This window comes from Rhyacophila brunnea, unplaced genomic scaffold (assembly GCF_057557595.1).
Source record: "Rhyacophila brunnea isolate RB1 unplaced genomic scaffold, BYU_Rbru_1.0 scaffold_2, whole genome shotgun sequence".
Classification (NCBI taxonomy): domain Eukaryota; kingdom Metazoa; phylum Arthropoda; class Insecta; order Trichoptera; family Rhyacophilidae; genus Rhyacophila; species Rhyacophila brunnea.
The window spans coordinates 51,620,451-51,638,796 of NW_028232859.1; the positions used below are offsets into that span (position 1 = coordinate 51,620,451).

Genomic DNA, 18,346 nt, shown 5'->3' on the forward strand with positions numbered 1-18,346 from the left:
GCGAGCGTGAGCATAACACTTGATCAAAATTTCATTGCAATCGGATGAATGGTATAGGAACACATACGAATAGAAGAAGAAGTAGATGGTTGTAATAATTCAAAAACCTTTGCGGGCGTGCGCACAACAACTGGTCAAAATTTCATCGTAATCGGATGAATGGTATAAGAACGCATACAAATAGAAGAAGAAAAAGAAGAAGAAAATAGTTGTCTCAAATCAGAAACCTTTGCGGGCGTAAGCACAACACTTGATCAAAATTTGATTGCAATCGTATGAATGGTATAGGAACGCATACGAATAGAAGGAGATAGAATAGAAGAAGAAGAATAAGATGGTTGTACTAATTCAGAAACCTTCGCGGGTGTTAGCACAATTACTGACGAACGTTTTATTGCAATCGGATGAGTGGAATAGGAACGCATACGAATAGAAGAATATAGAATAGAAGAAGAAGAATAAGCTGGTTGTACTAATTCAGAAACCTTTGCGGGTGTTAACACAACCACTGACAAAAGTTTTATCGCAATCGGATGGATGGTATAGGGACCATACGAATAAAAGAAGATAGAATGAAGAAGAAGAAGATGGTTGTACTAATTCAGATACTTTTGCGGGTTTTACCACAACAACTGATGAAGGTTTCATCGCAATCGGATGAATGGTATAGGAACCATACGAATAAAAGAAGATATAATGAAGAAGAAGAAGATGGTTTTTCTAATTTAGAAACCTTTGCGGGTGTGCGTACAATAACTGACGAAAGTTTCGTCGCAATCGGATGAATGGTATAGGAACCATACGAATAAAAGTAAATAGAATGAAGAAGAAGAAGATAATGATTTTTCTAATTCAGAAACCTTCGCGGGTGTGCATACAACCACTTACTAAAATTTCATCGCAATCAGATGAATGGTATAGGAACGAATACGGGACAGACAGACATACATTCATTCTTATATATAAGATATAGCCTATACTATTCGCGCAAGTGCAAGCAATAAGTTGACAATGTTTTATCGCAATCGGATGAACGGTATGGCAGCGCATAAAATACGAACAAACAAACAAATATTGATTTTTATATATTAGATATTGTTAGTAACTAATAACTACTAATATATATTATATGAATATATCTATTGTACCTGAGAGTATCTTTAACAATAATTATTTTACAAACGAATATGAATTATGGACTTATTTATTTTACTTAATACTATATAATTGCACAATTGATACGGACTCATCATTCTACTCACACCACAGTAATATTATTACTTTCGTTATTTTGCCCGATAAGGCAATTCGTTTTGAATTCGTGCTCACAAGACGAGGTGGCCGAGTGGTTAAGGCGTTGGACTGCTAATCCAATGTGCTCTGCACGCGTGGGTTCGAATCCCATCCTCGTCGTCGAATAGTTATATTTTAAAATTACATTTTCGTTTGGCACACTTAGTGATACATTGTGAAGTAATAAATCAAATCGTCTTCTGCAGTAAACTGATGAATAATATTGTTTCAAAGACGACATTCATATTGATTGTTACGGTGACTTCGTAAAATTTATATTATTAATTTAGTTATACAATAATTATTATCATACAACGACGATTCATTTTTTCATTATAAAATAAATATTAGTTACCTATTTATCTAGCTACAATGTACCTGGAGAAGGTCATATTATGAACCACTTTTCTTGTCATTCAATATTTTCGATAGGGGGAAAAAATGTTATAAAATATCAGGTAATTAAATAAAAATACAGAAACTAAATTATTTTTGCACTAAGCGTATTTTTATCTTTTGTTTTGTAATAGTTTTTTAACCCCCCTTTGTTAAAAATATTGAATGTCAGATATGTGGTGTCAATGTTGGAACATCGAATGTCTACTTCCCTTCATACCGACCTGTAATGAAATTTTATCAGCCATACTCGATCCACTGCTGGATGAAGGTCTATTCTGATGTCACCACTCTTCTCGGTCCTTCTATGCCTCGTCCTTCCGCTAAACGTAACTATTACATCGATCTGGCGAGCTCATTATCTTTCAATATTTCAATAGATTGAGTGAATAGCTTACAATGAATTCTCGTAAAAGTTTGTTAAGGCGAATTCTCTACCTACCAGAGGCACCTAGAGGAAAAATACGAAGCTTGCAATTTGAGACATTTTTTTGATAATAATTTATAATTTAAAACCCTTTTGGCACAGCCTCAAGGGTTCCGTCACCGTGGCCGGCCCTCCCTCACCCTGCAGCGATGCTACAAAAGCGACCTACGTGCTGCAGGTCTGACATGGCGGGAGGCACAGGAGTTGGCGATGGACCGAGGGAAGTGGCGCCAACTTGTGCTTGCCCTATGCCCCAACGTTGGGACGTGACAGGGTGAAAGAAGAAGAAGAAGAAGAATTAATAAGTATGTAAGTATCTGAAAACATTAGAAAGTAAAACATTCAATATTTATTTTAAAATTTATTTTATTAAGTTTTCTATATTGTAAATGTAATGAACAGATTTTTTACTAATTTCATAGTTTTAATATTTATTTAAAAAAAATGTCGATTGTTATAAAAATATAAATGTGTATACTTGAAATCCTTTTTATGTATATCAAATCGAAAGCAAACTAGCGCGAATACAGCGGTTACAGGTCCAAGTCCCATCAGGTGTCGTATTTTTTACAACGTTTTTATTAGGTAGTATTCTTATTTGTCCGGTGGTTGCTTATCCAGTACAAATCTTGCAATCGATTTTTAACTAACTTCCCGACTAGCTAGACATTTGAAACTTTTAGAATATATCAGAACACGATGCCAATTTTTTTTTAAATACTTTTACCCATCTTTAAATAGAATTGAATTCATTTTCAGTTAATTCTATTTTGTATGAAAAGTTATTTCGGAAGAAATCCGTAATCCAATCCACTATTATTGGTTGCTAGGGTTGCCTAGCAACTAAATTATTAAAATATACGTGCGTTACTATGGAAATCAAAGTCAAAATTACATTTCAGTATTATTTCTATCAAGTACAAATATTTTTGATCGTTTAAGTTTATATTATGATTCAAGAGAAAATTTAAAAACGTTGTAGGATATAGGTTCTTTTTATCTTGTAATTATTATTTCTAAAAAAGATTTTTTCTATTGTGTATATGCATGATACCTATGTTTTCAAATTATGTATGTTCAATTATTTTTGTCCTGTCACTGAAATGTCTAAATGGTGACTTATAGGGTTAAGTCTGATTCGATTCATGGTAAGAAGAGTTAAAAATAGATATATTCTGTGTCATTGTATTAGTCTACAGAAGTGACAGTAGAATTTGATGGACTGACATTGAGGAGGACAATTATAATGGTAGTGTTAGTTAAAAGCACCGCTGCGGACCAAAAAGAAAGGGTGTCGACAAAAATAGCGGAGAGACCGGAAGACTGCCTCATAAACGATTCCACGTGTGTGGGTGACATTTTTCTCATCCACGTGTGAAATAAATATAATTTTGTGACCAGCTGAAATCTCTTCAATGTTGCATATCAGTTTTAGTTGAACGCAGTTGTGATTCCGTCACTTGAACAAAAGGTGTACTTTTAATGAAACATCTATCCAGGTGACTTGTAGTAAAACATTATTAAATTTTATTATACAAATTTCTAGATTTCACAATTTAATTTCTTTTTTAGATGTTGGGACATTAGATAGAAGTCAAATTCTTTTATGTCATGTATTTTGTTTCAGGACAATGTAACGTGATATCAAAGAAATATTGAAGGAGGTAGTTATACGCATTGGAATTATTTGATAGCACAAAAAAGGGGATTATTTTTTTTAATGTTATACTTATCTAGGTATTGAAGCTCCACATTATTGTCTATGTACGGAGCATATGGGCCTCTACACAGTAGGAATTATTTTATTAGAAGCCCTTTTTTAAACTACATAATATTATGATTGTTGACCATTCGCCCAACCCAGTGGGCGCATGCTCTATCATTATCATTATCATAATCGATTATTGCGCATTGAAAAACAACATGTAATTTTTTTCTAGACTCGGTATCAAGTTCGCACCCACAGCTTTATATATGTTAGGTATATAATAAGTGGTTTATAAATCCATATCTAACATTTTTTTTTAATATTTTCATTAATATTCCGAGGAAATGTGAAAATATTTGACCAGATTTATTTGAAAATTCAGAGATTTTAACGTTCAACTTATTGCCATTTTATCTACCAGACGACACCCATGATTATATGGTTGTTTCGTTACCACCTAGTTTCTTAAATATAAATATTAAAGATAAAACCATGCATTTTACAATTACCTATGTAATTAGCGTTAATTCTGATCCAGGATCTATCCCAGGCTAGTGCACAATACTAATTATTAGTCATACAATTTAATGCCAGTCAGAACAAGTAATTAACTATTTATTAAATCTATACATACCAATGTTTTTTGCTTTCAACTATATAGGCCAACACGATGACCGAGTGGTAACGTGTCGGCCGGACTCGAGTCCCATGTCTGGCAACTTCAGATGTTGTTTTTGAATCAAAAGTAAGTGGCTAATATCCATTTCTCGTAGAAAAAAACTCTACTGTGTGGTAGATAGTGGCGAGGGGTGGAGGTAGACTGTTAAGATCCATCATAAATAGTGTAGGTATCATACTTAATTGTTTTCATTGAACTAAGAATACAAATTGCAGATGGTGATGGTTAGTTTTTTTTAAGTTTTTAAAAAGATATTTTATAAAATTATCATGAATTACTAAAAAGTTAACACTGAATTTCAAGATTATTTGATATCATAATAAAACCACTTAACCATGTATATGCACAACATTTCTTGTCGCGCGTAGGAATTGGGCCGGGATTATTGTTACGGTTGCTATTCTTAACTATATAGGTACTTACCATAAGCCTATTGTACTATTTTCTCTCACTCTGCACCTGTGCATCTATTCTATACACAAGGCTGCTATCGGCGGCTATCGGTGGCAGTTTATCAAATTTATGTATCGAGGTATAAATGTTACAATAAGTTAGCCGTCTAAATTGTCAAAACTGTCTATCTCGCTCTCAAAGTTAAGACAGACAAGAGAGGTGCTGTTAAAACGGGAATGGGACAACTGGACGCCAGGAAAATTGGACGCCGCACTGTCGTAGATACGTATACAGAACGTAGACGAGGAATTTTAATCAGTTTCTATCTACTACTTAGTAGTTTTAATTCATTTTACTCTTAACATAATGTTTTTTTATTAAGGATTGAGAATTACTATGCCTAAGGCTTTATATAAAATAAAAAACTCTTTTTTCGTTCGAACTTAAACACATAAACGATTAAATCATTACTTACGTGTGCATATTTAAATTCTTACCAACTATTAAATCATAATATAATAATTTAAATATAAATAATAATATCAAATATTTTTTTAAAAGTACCTGTAAGTACCTAACGTCTATTTAATTTCGAATTCGGTGGCTCCAGTTGTCCCGGCGCCAAATCGTCCTAGACCCGTTAAAACATAGCACTTTTTGACAGTAAAGTTCATACGTCAAGTTCATACTGTTAACTTATTACAATTAACTGCCTCAATACATAATAGCCGTCGATAGCAACTTTGTGTATAGAATAGATACGATGATGTGCCAAAACTATCACATATCACGCTAATGCGGTATCTTTATATAGTTCTGTAATTTGCTGTATTCATATAGCTTTGCACTGCATTTATAGCATGGAAGTAAATAGCATCGCTAGAATAGTGTACACTTCGGACATCGATCATTGATTTCCGTTAAGGAATGGCTGCCGGGAGAAAGAAATGGGCAGTGGACTGAAAAGACCAGGTATGTCTACCTCGCAGCCACCCCACCGTAACGACTGCAACGAGTAACGGCTAACGAAGCGTCTCCCTAACGAATCGTAACGGCGGCGCCGGCAGTGAAAATCAAAAAAATCCAAAATTATTATTTACAAGCGAGCTTAATTCATTCTCAAGTTGGGGTGAATGTTCATTTTAATTGAGTGTGAATGTTTTAAGAGTTTTACACGACCTCCCGGATGTATTTTAGAGTTGAGAAACGTAGACAGGTCTTGTACCTATTTACTTTAGCGATACTTAAGACCAATCTGCCCAGAAATAAATTATCAAGTTATTTATAAGATTAAGCCGCCACACATATGCAGGTCCATAAACATTTGTTAGAAACTCAACGCATGTGTACACATACAAACATCGTAATCAAATAAAATGTAGTTTGGATAGTCCACATCGTACAGTTTCAACGTCGCTATTTCCGATGAAAGAGTAATCATCGTTTTGCAAACATGGCCACACTTTGTCAGTACATACTCGTATGTACAGGATTTCCAGCTGAAATCTATCTGATCAAATTAACAATTTAATTAATATTTTAAATTATTTCCCGACATATTATTAAGTATCTTGGTCAAACATACTCAGCTGTTGACGATGTTGTTTAACTAGACATATTTTAAAGTGCATTTATATTAATATTTTCAGTGAAAATACACCAATCTAATAGAATAACAATAGTTATTTTCATACAATTAATAGCATCGAGTATGTAATACATTGAAATTATGATATAAGCAGTCACATATTATCTTCATTGGTAGCTATTTACATTTATTAATTATAACTGTTTTTAGAATAAATTGGAATGTGTAACATTTTTGTCATTTACATTAATGGTAGATACTATCTACGTTGACCTATTTATACACTTTTATGACAGTTATACATTACGATATTCATAAGTTATAACCTACATGTCACGAAGTTCATGTTCGACGATACATGACACGTGGAAATTTTATCACATCAGTATTATCAGTTATCATTTTTGTCATTAATAACACTTACCTAAATTATATTCTCTTCTAAGCAAAACATGAAAAACATGTTTTTCCACTAAATTTTGTGGATTTCATTGTAAACAAACTTAATAGATGCTAATTTATAATTCGTTTATATAAGTACCTATTTACATTTCAAATAAAATTTCTTACATTTTCGAGAAAATACTTCTTTCAAAGAGAATTTCAAATGAAGAAAATAAACGTTTCTGTATGTTTATTACATAAAACCTGTTCAAAGTCTGCTTTCTTTTCCATAATATAAATACACACAGTCTCCATATATATTATGTACTTATATTATTGTTGATTTAAAAAAAAACATACGTATAAATGTGTATTTCTACATAGGTATGTATAAAATATATTATACTTTTGGTAAAACACGGTTTGGCTCGATACAAATCTTCAATATGAATCCATGTATCGATGCTTTCATTTAAAATTTAAAATATCACCTTTATTTAAGGCTATACTTCAGCTGGGGCACGGTCTAAAACAATCGTGACTACGCGACGCGAAGATCGTGCAAATGACGCGTGCAGAAGAAAACATAATTTGTCATAAAAATTCAACACGCGTCCATTTAATATTATGTTTATTGTTCTATTACTATTAATAATAATATATTCATTGGCATGTTTTCTTTTTCAAGTAAATGGGTAACGTTTTTTAGTCATCTTTACACGATTTAAGTATTAATTCCCCCGTCGCCATCACAAAACAAATTTACGTGTTCACAGCTCGACTATTACTCTCCGATTGCTATAGTTGACAATTATTTGCCGTTTCACTGAAGTATGCTCTTAAATGCATGATTTTTTGTTTTTAGTTATAATACATAATATTTTGTCATTCCAATAGGTATTTTAACAATGGGAAAAATAATTTAAAAATAAAACATTCCAATTCCAATAAAACTCTCCGATTGCCTGTCAGTTCGAAATTTCGTTGCACCTATAGTTGAAAATTATTTGCCGTTTCACTGAAGTATCGCCTTTATAGCTATCTACATTCTTTTAATTAAGTTTATGCTTTTCTAAAACTGTGAGTCAATTGCAAACTGTAATGGAAAGTTTTACTGAATATATTTTACAATGTGACGAATTGTTATAACCACGGATATCTTATCAATAATACTACTTTATGGTATTGATACATGTTATGTGTTCATAAAATATTAATTCGCAGAATAAGAAAAGACCAAGTATGATAATGACATGTGTGAGTCATGGTGTTGTGGATGAAGAAGCGAGTTTTATTTGCAGCGTAAACAGTCGGTACAAGAATATATTACAGTAGTTATGTTACAATACTTATGATACTGTTTCGAGGTCCGAGTCTCGGTAGAATGAAATGTCTTACTCACAATCAAATAAAATCTTGAAAAGAATATTTAGGAAATAATTATTATAATTGAGTCAGCTACTATATGGAGTTTGCGTCATCGGATATAGCTGACTATGTGGAAAAATGGATATCGCGGAATTGCAGTTAGCTATATACTGAGTTTGCCATAATTGGACACTACGGGAAATGGATATTTAATATCGCCGATCAATATGCTGACGGATTTGAGTTGTTTATTCCCATAGACATATATATTTTATAGACTGCTGAGGCTTAGCTTAGAAAGATAAATAAATTTATTCATTTTCATCCTTTATACAGCACGTGGGTTTCTATAGTAGTGAGTCAATTAAATACTGAGAATATTTGAATGTAGATACATCACGACTGTTATGGAAACTGAAGATTTTTCTGCTACGTTCTTTATCGAGTGTACCTCGTATCGATTGAGATAGTATATATATATATGTATGTTACCTATTCGATCCAATTCAGTGAACAATACACCCTTTTATCAGAAAAGATTTTCCACTTATGGCTTTATGCTTCCGGAAATGATAGCATCCTGTGTTGTGGGATATAAAAAGGCGGGAGAAATCTGAATACTTATTTTCTTTCGCGCGAACATAAAGGAATTTTCACTTGACGCGTCATGCTCTGTGAATTTTAATGCTGGGAAATTTCGCCGGTGAAATCCATCAGAGAAAGACATTCGATTTAAGTATTCACTGTTTTTGTTTTAGAAATAATTGAGCTAACATTTGCTTTTAACGGAAAGTTTTACAATATTTTTAGACGATAGTTATTTCTAGTTTCAAACCATTTATACACCCATTTACATGTAAATTGTACGTAAAACATTTCACTGTGGCACAGTTCGCCATGAGCTTATCGGAAAGAGATGGCCGTATATATAACTATACGGTCTCAAATTCTATTAGATTCAATATGAACATTGATTCAATTTTCATAGCTGATTTTGGCGAAATTCAGTAATTCAAGAATGAAAACCTAACCTAACCTAACCTAACAAATAATCCAGTATATCGGCTATTTTCAAATTTTCTTTGCTACTGGCTTCTTGTAAAGTGTAAATCGACAAGAACCGTGTTTTATTTAGACTTGAATTTTATGTCAGTAGGGGAGAGCAGGTAGGATTCGTACACAGGGAGCATTCGTACAGTGGCGATATCTTCACTATCCAATTCATTGGCGTGCTCACGTTTGTGTGTAAGACTCCCGCTCATACGCATAGTGTAACCGCGGGGCAGGGCATCAGTGCGGCCAACAGCTTCGACGGAGCACGCCGATAGGTGTTTTCGCTCTACGTAAGTATTTTTTGTATTCACTTTTGAACACGCTTAACTGTTATAAGTTTTACACGAATGTTATAAGTGACTTAGTATAGTTTATGAAGTGATAACTTTGTTTAATATGTAAATAGTCATTTTAGGCTAACTATAGCGGTTATTTTTATTTTCAATTAATTTGTTGATTTCTCGGTTTGGGGTACCTTCGTGCAGTTATGAGTGGGGTAGATTCGTACTGTACGAATGCTCCCCATTCCTAACTGCGTGGCAGTAGAAAGATTGTTCACCAAAAATATTATTGTTACAGAACCATGCCGCGAATATATGTGAAAAAGGGGACCGGAACAGGAGACGTTGATGAAGATGCAATGATGCAAGATGCAGCCGTTAGAATCTACGTAAGGTGGACAATCAACTTCTACAGCGGGCCAAGATGCCAATGTGCCAGAAACTCTACCTGCAGAAACAGAGATTACTCAACAAGATCTTCCATGGAGCTCAGCGCCAGTATCACCCTCCTTGCTATCACCTACAACTGCACCTGCATCTTCATCAACTGTAGGATTAATAACTCCAGAAATTATCCGGCCCTATCCCAGAGTGGACAGAAATGCGTTAAAAAAGTCGAAGAAAGGAAAACTACCAGGAAAATCGAGAATATATACAGATACCCCTGAAAAAAATAGACTGGAAGAAATAGAAAAAGCAAAACAGTTGAAGAAGCAAGAGCAAGAGAGGAAGCAAAGGGCTAAAGAGATGAAGCGAGCATTATATTTACTGTCAGATAGAAGAACCAAAACAAAGAGACAGAAGAAAACTTCAGGGACAACTAAACCAAAGAGGCAAAATAAAACTGTAAAGACTGATAGTCAGGATGAAACTGATTGTGAGGATGAGGCTAATATGAGTTTAAGAGAAAGTTCTTGTTCTCTCATCGAAGAGACGTCTGAAGGATCGGATACTGACAATGAAACTCCAGTGACGTCAGAGAATATCAAAGAAGAACGCTTTGTGATAGTAGAGTTCAAGAAAACAAAGACCGTTTAAATTATCTTGGGCAGGTGCTTAAAAAATATAGTCCCGTTGAATACAAAGTTTCATTTTTGAGGAAGAAGCCTCATACCTGGAAATTTGTCTTTCCCACTACCAAAGATGAAGGAACAGTTTACATATCAGTGGGTCTATTCTATACTTATCGACCGCTAAAGTGATAAAGTGATAAATATTATCAAACTTAGGGTAGGTTTGTATCAAAATATTAGCACGTATTGTAACAATTACACGAAGTTGGTTTTATTGTTGCAATAAGTGCTATATTTTAACAGAACCTATCTTGCTGCTGTTAAAATATCGCATTTATTGCAACAATAAAAACCAACTTCGTGTAATTGTTACAATAAGTGCTAATATTTTGATACAAACCTACCCTAAGTATGATACTATATATCACTTTAGTGTTCGATAAGTATAGAATAGACCCACAGATGTGGTATGCGTTTTCCCGCTATCAAAATCTGCTTTTACAGCAAGAACAGCCCGGATAATATTTAGCTTCGAAAAAGACCTATCTATATATAATGTTGGATAGTACAACTATTAAATACGATTAAGACCTATTACTCTAATGGTTAATTTTATAATGTTGGTTTATTCGTTCCTTTATTAACAAAAAAATAAATAAAAGTGTTATGTTTTTATGACTACGTAGTTATAAGCACTTTAAAAACAATAACTATTAATTATTATTACATGAAGGCTGATTCTGTGTTATATGATCTTATTAGGATCGGACATGGTCGGATTGATATCGATTGTTATTTCTATTTTCAAATCATATTTATACAACCATACATTATAATATCTTGACAATATCCTCTGTAACGGTCCAGAAATATTTGAAATGGAAGAAGAAGATAAATACAAAGTTATATAGTAAGTAATAAAAGTACAAGCATACCATCACCCCAGCTCTATCCTGTTGTATGTGTATGCTATTTTTAGTGAATCGATTTTAAAGATTGAATCGAAATGCGTACGACCTTGGTGATGTGACAGAATGGAGTATAAATTAATAATATACATGAGCATATATCAATGCGCAATGTCCATTGCAAAATAAGACACATTGTACTATATATGGACAAAAAATGACCCCGCTCTGCCCTACTCATGAAAAACTTTGGTTGATAATAAAATTATGTATAGGTACACCAATGAATTTATAACAGAATAATAACTAACCCCCCTTTGGGAATGGGACGATTTGGCACCGCGAACTGGCCTCCGCCGATTGGCCTCCGGTAATTGGCCGCCGGTACAATCGGACGCCAGCCCAATTGGACGCCGACCCAATTCGACGCCGACCCAATTGGCCTCCGGGAGGATTGGACGCCGCACAGTTGAATTAAATGCGCAAAGGAATAGACGTACGTTACGATTTGTTGGAGTAAATAAGCAAGTCAGTTTAATATGCTTCTATCTTCTTAGTAGTTGTACCTTATACATTTTGCGCTTGACACATTTTTAATATAGATTGAGAATAATTATTATGCCTTATGATGTTTATTAAAAGAAAATAATTCTTCCTTCGTTAAAACTTAAAGATGTGCATAATCAAATAATTTATTGTCTATACATGGGTACTTATTTATATTTACAACAAATATTAAAAATAATGTTAGCTGTTAGAATGAAAATTACATTATATTTCAGCGTTTTATCGACTTAATATTACAATAAAGCTTAAACATGTATATTATTATGCATAAATGCATATTTTAAGATAGTATGAAATTACAAACAAAATATTAAGTAAGTTATCTGCTAAGTATAAATGTTTCAGTAGTTTGATTGATAAACTACTTAGGTACTGGGTGCCGGACGAAATCCCGAAGGCCGAAATCCCGAATGCCGAAATCCCGAATGGCCGAAATCTCGAAAAATAAAAAAATACAAACATCAATAATTGCGCAATTTTTGCAAGAGACAAAAAACCCATTTTTTTGTGGAAATATAAAAAAATGTAAAATACAAACATTAATAATTGCGCAATAGTGAATTGCGCAATTTTTTCAAGAGGCACAAAATCCATTCGTTCTACAAAATGGTCTCTCCTGAAAAAATTGTGCAATCGGAAAAACCCATTTTCCGCAAAAATGGGATTTGTCTCTCTTACAAAAATTGCGCTCACGATTGCTTATTATTTTTTTATATATTTGTATTTTACATTTTTTTATATTTCCACAAAAAATGGGTTTTCGTCTCCCTTGTAAAAATTGCGCAATTATTGATGTTTGTATTTTTTATTTTTCGGGATTTCGGCCATTCGGGATTTCGGCCTTCGGGATTTCGTCCGGCACCCAGGACCTAAGTAGTTTATCAATAAAACTACTGAAACATTTATACTTAGCAGATAACTTACTTAATATTTTGTTTGTAATTTCATACTACTCGTATCTTAAAATACGCATTTATGCATAATAATATACATGTTTAAGCTTTATTGTAATATTAAGTCGATAAAACGCTGAAATATAATGTAATTTTCATTCTAACATCTAACATTATTTTTAATATTTGTTGTAAATATAAATAAGTACCCATGTATAGACAATAAATTAATTGATTATGCACATCTTTAAGTTTTAGCGAGGGAAGAATTATTTTCTTATAATAAACATCATAAGGCATAATAATTATTCTCAATCTATATTAAAAATGTGTCTAGCGCAAAATGTATAAGGTACAACTACTGAGAAGATAGAAGCATATTAAACTGACTTGCTTATTTACTCCAACAAATCGTAACGTACGTCTATTCCTTTGCGCATTTAATTCAACTGTGCGGCGTCCAATCCTCCCGGAGGCCAATTGGGTCGGCGTCGAATTGGGTCGGCGTCCAATTGGGCCGGCGTCCGATTGTACCGGCGGCCAATTACCGGAGGCCAATCGGCGGAGGCCAGTTCGCGGTGCCAAATCGTCCTAGACCCCCCCCCCCCCTTTACACGTGCATTTATTTACTGCTGACAATACGTATTATCGCGGCCGTAACAAAAAAATGCACGCGTAATCACGTATTATCGTGAAAATGGCAAGATTGCATGCGTAAACAAAAAAAGTTCAGAAGCTTCTGAATTTCCATGCGACAATTGGACTGTGCGATATCTGCGCCTGCGTATTAGAACGATAGTAGCGAACATGCCGGTAAAAAAAAGCGAAATACACCGCGTAGCCTCATTTTAAATAGATTTTCACGACCTGTCAAATAGTACCATTCAATGACAACATCGCGTCTCGCTTACTCTTGAAGAATGAGATTGGCGAGACAGTCAGCATTTTACGTGTAAACAGCTATTATTGCGATAGTTTAAAATACGAATTAGAGATTATTTGATATATATTTTGAACTGAAAATAGTTTTCACGTGTAAAAGTTATTTAATTAAAGTTGTTCTTTGATTTTCTTTAGTAATAATTTGTGTTTTTATTGATTTTCCCAATTTAGCGTCATTTATTCTGAGTTAACTAAATAACGAATTTGGTAGCCGCTATCAAATCTGAAACTATGCTCCTTCTATCTAACAATATTCTTCCAAATTACATCGCGCTCGGCGGCCAGTTATGAATTCGCGTAACACATACGGGTTATATGATGCATGGCCCCCACAAGGAGGGGGCTGACAGAGCTCTAGCTTACGGCCCCGGGCTCAACGAGGGCTCGGCGTAGCGGGTCGACCAGCTAAATGAGATAAACACACATCTTAAATTTGCTGTAATAGTAAATGAAGTCGCCTGCGGCGCTATTTTCTTTAAAGGTTATTATCATTTTAAAATATAAGGCTGTGCGATGCTATTTTTGGTTGTTGTATGTTGATACTTGACAACTCCATAATTTGATGTATTAAAAAATCGCTAAAAATACACTGAATTTTATTTGACAGCGAACACCATTTTTGGAAATCGTTACTGTAGAGCGTTAGGCTGCCTTTAAACTTAGAGATAGGTAGGGGTCCCGCCAAAAATTCTGACATGGGGGCCCGCTTCAGGATGTGGGGTCATGATATGATGTGTTATTATATAAACATATTCACAATACTGTGAGGGTACTTTTGTAAAAAAATGGCGTGATCGGATACGTAAGTTTCAATACTACCGTGAGTGTTCTACACATACAGTATTTTTTTTAAATATAGTATCAGTTAATGATTCCTCGTTTAGCTCTGTGTGATGACATAAATCGCCAATTCCGTGTTCCGGCGCTGATTGAAGCGGTCTCTGGCGCCAACGTGTTGCAATTAAATTATGGAGAACTCGAACAGATTTCCCATGTCAAATGTTGGCACACCTGAGTGCATTTCAAAATGTCGGCCGGTGCCAGCACTACGTCATTACGGATTATGCTCAAGGGTTTTGCTCTGCTGATTTGTAGAGGACTGTTTTACCCGGATAGAATTTTCATATCAATTACGGTCTGGTTTTTCGAATAATTGATATGGAAGTAATTTTGTATCCATTTTAGTGGTGTGTGGTTTTATATTATGTCACAAAACTGTTATAAATAAAATTGTAACCACAATATTATTTTTTTTCCGACCATGTCCGATCCTAATAGGATCATATGGGCCTCCACATAGTGAAGGTTTGTAGAGAAACATAGAGAAATGGATGTCAGCCATTTGCTCAACCTAGTAGGTGCATACTCTGGCTCATACACAAATTGAAAAACAATATGTGTACTTGCCAGACCCAGGATTTGAACCTGGGACCCACGACGCCAAAGGCTAACGCTTAAGCCGCGCGGCCATCGTGGGTGCTATTTTTACAGATCCACTATCTGGTAACATTCGGTATAGGTGCTTACTTTATTTTTAATAACATGTTGATAAGACAAAGAAATTTAATAATACCCCTTAGGGTTGCTCCCTTTTGTCTGTTAACGCGTCAGAAACGTGTATTTTTTTAAGTACGAAACGAAACGTATCAGCTATTTAATTTTTTGAATAACTTATAAATGGCTCGTATTCATCCTTATTTTTATTGTTTAAAATTAAATTAAATTAAGCACCTACCTTTTTTAACAGATGGTGAACAGTGACAAGTCTAGTATTATCGGATTTGAAAAAACTCACTTACAAAACAAACTGTTATACTATTATATTAATATTAATACTGTCGACCGAAGGTACCTACTTGATGGAATTTGAATTTGAATTCTAATGAATTTAAGTTTTGTACTATTCCATTTGAGTCGATTTTTGCGACTCGGGTTTCGCCTTTCGGCATCTTCAGGTACTGTGTACGCTCACCAAAAGGCAAATAAGATCGCCGAAAGGCGAAATCCGGGTCGCAAAAAACGTCTCGGATGAAATAGCACAAAATTTAAATCTATTAGAATGTTATACTATTATATAAAACTCTAAATTAACGAGATGTTCGACTGAAACAAAATTTAGAAATAATAGAAAGTTACCGATAACTATTTCACTCATTGGCGATATTATTAAGACTGCAAAGGTTTCAGTGAACATATTGTTTAATTATTGTAAATAGTTTTTTGTTGTTTTCATTATTTCCGAAGCTTAGATTGAATTGTCACTATTTTCAGACTCGACAGAATTCATAACATTAAAAAAATCGCTCGTCTGTGATTGATTAAAGTCGCGTCAGATATTTCTGCTTCACTAGTCGGACAATAGGTTACTAAAAAGTTGGAAATACATAAAAAACTTGAGTAGTACAACTGCGATGCTTTTAAAACTATCGGGTCGAATTTTCCGGCGGTAATATTTCACAATCAGTGTCAGGCGGCGCTCGAGACTGTCCGATGCAGAACTGCACCAACATGACCTGCTTCAATATTTACGTTTTCATATTCAGTGGTACTTCCCCTCAAAATAATAGAAAAATATTCCTAAATTATTTTGTTGTCACCTGAACAATAATTGGTATAAGTATTCATTTTTTTTAAATATTGAACACGGTATCAAAATAAATAAATTTTAAATTTCATTAAAGATAATATTGAATTTTGTATTAAGCAATCTTTGATCGACGACTTTTTATAATGCCAAGCCGGTTTTCAATATTACTTTTGCCTGCCTATTTCAATTGCATCTATATATTTTAATAGCGCCTGTAGACATGCATGGATTTACTGGCAGCAATAGTGCGTATTCCCTTAAGACTATATATAACCTCAGTTGAGGGATGGTCTAAAAGATCGTGGCTAGGCGATGCGCGAATTGTGCAAATGACGCGTGCCGAACAAAATATAATTTGTCATATAAACCCAACATGCGTCCATTTAATGTTCTGTTTATTATTCTATTAGTCACAATAATAATATATTCATTGACATGTTTTCTTTTTCAAGTAAATGGGTAAGGTTTTTTAGTCATCTTTACATGATTTAAGAATTAATACCCCCGTTGCCATCACGAAACAAATTGACGTGTTCACAGCTCGACTATTACTCTCCGATTGCTATAGTTGAAAATTATTTGCCGTTTCACTGAAGTATGCTCTTAAATGCATGATTTTTTGTTTTTAGTTATAATACATAATATTTTGTCATTCCAATATGTATTTTAACAATGGGAAAAATAATTTAAAAATAAAACATTCCAAACATCGTTTTAATTTAAAAAAAAAAAAAAAAAACGAGTCGTTTCATATATGATTGTGCATTCAGGGTCCTAAATATATATTTCGGGAAAATATACGTTTATAATATGAAAGTGGGTACCTACCTATATGACTATGAAAATATTTTTTTCTTTGCTGTAATTAGTTTTAAAATGGGTAACGAAAATAACAATGATTTATTCAGGCAAAAAACGTGTAAAATGAAAATTTCACGTCATGTAAAATTGAAACTAACAGAATTCGGGCCCAGTATCATGTACGTTAGTTTTAAAAATTTATTACTAAAAAAATATCATTAGTCATCGACTAATAGAACTTCTTCTTCTTCTTCTTCTTCTTCTTTCACCCTGTCACGTCCCAACGTTGGGGCATAGGGTAAGCACAAGTTGGCGCCACTTCCCTCGGTCCATCGCCAACTCCTGCGCCTCCCGCCATGTCAGACCTGCAGCACGTAGGTCGCTTTTGTAGCATCGCTGCAGGGTGAGGGAGGGCCGGCCATGGCGACGGAACCCTTGAGGCTGTGCCACAAGGGTACGAAGTGCCGCACTCTTTGGCGGCATCCGGAATATATATCATGTCCCAGCCACTTAAATCTTCTCTTCGTGATAACTTCAATCACCGAAGGCTGTTGTGTCTGCTCACGAACTCGGGTGTTTGTAACGCGGTCGTACCAATGAACCCCTAAGATTCGGCGGAGACATCGATTCTCAAAGCTCAAAAGCCGAGACTCTTGAAGCTTAGTAAGATGCCATGTCTCACAGCCATACAGGAGCACAGGTAGCACGCACGCGTTAAACAAACGACATTTGGTCCTCACAGAATACAGCTTTGACCTCCATGCGACTCCAAGTTGGTTGAACGCAGAGCCCGCCACACCCATGCGGATTCCAAGCTCACTAGAAACACCACCATCATCGGCAACCGTGGCACCCAAGTATTTAAATCTGGAAACCAGCTCGACGGGCAGACCAGAAACCCGAAGAGGAGTTTCGGCGTCGATGCATGCAGCACTGCACATGGATTTGGTCTTAGCGGCATTCAGATGAAGACCCACACGCATCGAGTTCGCGGCTAGCCTGTTCACGGTTACCTCCAACCTTTCGATCGTCGAGTCAAACACGACTGCGTCGTCTGCATACTAT

At 34.7% G+C, this 18,346-nt stretch overlaps 1 non-coding gene across 1 annotated transcript; it reads left to right on the forward strand.

Moving 5' to 3' along the window:
* The first annotated feature begins 1,331 nt into the window (after window positions 1-1,331).
* On the forward strand, window positions 1,332-1,413 carry TRNAS-GCU (transfer RNA serine (anticodon GCU)). Its single transcript has one exon. It is a non-coding gene; the product is annotated as a tRNA-Ser (tRNA).
* Window positions 1,414-18,346: the final 16,933 nt, after the last annotated feature.